The sequence below is a fragment of the Meles meles genome, chromosome 5 (genome assembly GCF_922984935.1).
Source record: "Meles meles chromosome 5, mMelMel3.1 paternal haplotype, whole genome shotgun sequence".
NCBI classification, from domain to species: domain Eukaryota; kingdom Metazoa; phylum Chordata; class Mammalia; order Carnivora; family Mustelidae; genus Meles; species Meles meles.
Genome location: NC_060070.1, coordinates 4161675 through 4164068, shown reverse-complemented (window position 1 = coordinate 4164068; position 2394 = coordinate 4161675). Strand labels below are relative to the sequence as shown.

At 35.0% G+C, this 2394-nt stretch overlaps 1 non-coding gene across 1 annotated transcript; it reads left to right on the top strand.

The window, feature by feature from the left end:
• The first annotated feature begins 1072 nt into the window (after nucleotides 1-1072).
• Nucleotides 1073-1177, top strand: LOC123942878. The gene has a single exon (XR_006818511.1). It is a non-coding gene; the product is annotated as a U6 spliceosomal RNA (small nuclear RNA).
• The last annotated feature ends 1217 nt before the right edge of the window (nucleotides 1178-2394 follow it).

Sequence of the window (2394 nt, the reverse complement as noted above, 5' to 3'; positions counted from 1 at the left end):
TATTTTCATATAAACAAAAGCTAAGGAAGTCTTTCACTACTGTATCTGTCCTGAAAGAAAGTCGAAAGGGAGTTCTACTATTTGAAATGAAAGAACTGTAGACAGTAGACGACAGCCGTATGAAGAAATAAAGATCTTGAGGGATGTCTGGGTGGCTCAGCCAGTTAAGCACCCAACTCTTGATTTTGGCTCAAGTCGTGCTCTAAGGGTCGTGAGATCAAGCCCTGAGTCAGAACTCACATGAGGCTCTGTGCTCAGCAAGGAGTCTGCTTGGGATTCTCTCCCCCTCTCCCTCTGCCCCTCCATCCACTCACTGCTGCTGCTGCTGCTTCTCCTCCTCCTCCTCCTCCTCCTCCTCCTCCTCCTCCTCCTCCTTCTTCTTCTTCTTTCTTCTTCTTCTTCTTCTTCTTCTTCTTCTTCTTCTTCTTCTTCTTCTTCTTCTTCTTCTTCTTCTCTCTCTTCTCTGGCCTTCAAATAAATGAATAAATCTTTTAAAACATAAATAAAGATCTTGGTTGAGGTAAATACATGGGCAATTATGAAAGGAAGCATTATTGTAACTTAACTTTGGTTGGTATTTCCACTTCTTGTTTTCAAAATGATTAAAGAAAGTAATGCATAGCAATTACTAGTCTGTTTTTAGACACACAATGTATAAAGATATACTTCTGTAACATTAATAACTGAAAAGTTATTGATAGAGCTATTAAAGAAGCATAGTTTTGTGTTATTGAAGTTAAGTTGGTATCAACTCAGAATGTGGTAACTTTGGATGTTAAATATAATCCCCACTCTAACCAAAAACAAAGTAGCTAAAGAACATACACAAAAATAAATTCAAAAAGAATTAAAATGTTTCACTCTAAAAAGTCAGCTAAATACAAAGACAGTAATGTAGAAAATAGGGAGCACAGTATCTATAAGGCATATAGAAAACAAATAGGAAAATTATGTAAATGGAGTCCCAGCCTGAAAGTAATTCCTTTAAATGTAAATGTATTAAACTCTCCAGTCAAAAGACAAAGATTGGCTGAATGGGGGAAACAAAACAAGACAATAAAAACATGAATCTGTGCTTGTTTTGGCAGCACATATACTGAAATTGGAAGGATACAGATATTAGCATGGCCCCTGTTCAAGGATGACATGCAAAAAAAAAAAAAAATGACCCAATGATATGCTCTCTACAAGGAACTCACATTGGATCCAAAGGAAAAAACAGGTTGAAAGTGAAGGGATGGAAGAAGATATTTCATGCAAATAGTAGCCAAAAGAAATCAGGGTCACTATGCTAATATCTGATAAAATAAACTTTAAATAAAAAAAAGGTTATAAGACACAAAGAAGGATGTAGTAACAAAAGTTTCCAAAAAGCAAGAAAAATATGGCAATTATTAACATTTTTGCACAGAATAACAGATCACCAAAACATATTATGAAAAAAATTGACAAAATGAAAAGGAGAAATAGATAGCTCTACAATAATAGTTGGAGAGTTTAATACCACACTCTCATAATGAATAGAATGTAATTAAAGAAGGAAAGTAAGTAAAGAAATAGAGCACTTGAGGGATGCCTGTGTGACTCAGTCATAAATATATGCATCCAACTCTTGATTTCAGCTCAGGTCATAATCTCATGGTCCTGGGATCAACCCCAGGTTGAGCTCTGACTTGGAGTGCAGAGTCTTCTTGAAATTCTCTCTCTCTGTCTCTTGCTGCTACTCCCTCCTGTTTTCTTTCTCTCTCTCTCTAAAATCAATCAATCAATCAATCAATCAATCAATCACTCTTGGGGAAAGAAAAGAAATAGAGGACTTGAACAGCACAATGAATGAACTCAATCTAACACATTTACAGGACACCATACTCAACAACAACAGAGTAAACATTCTTCTCAAGTGCACATGGGGCATTCTCCAGGACACATCATATGTTAAGCCACAGATTAAGTCAATTATTAAAAATAATAAAAACCAGAAAATAATGTGTTGGCAAGGATATGGAGAAATTAGAACATTTGTACAGTGGTACTGTGAATGTAAAAAGGTGCAGGTACCATGTAACATAGGTTTATGCTTCCTCAAAAAATTAAAAATACATTTACCATGTTATCCACCTCTGAATATGTGCCCAGAAGAATTGAAAACAGGGTCTTTGAGTGATTTTGGACCCCGTGTTTATAGAAGAATTATTCACAATAACATAAAAGTGGAAACAACCCAAGTGTCCATCAAAAGATAAACAGATAAGGAAAATGGGGTATATGCATAGAATAGAATATAATTCAGAATTAAGAAAATCTTAATACAAGCACATTAATGAAACTTGAGGATATTTTTGAAATACTGTATAATTCCACTTACATGAGGTACAACAATTAGTCACATTCATA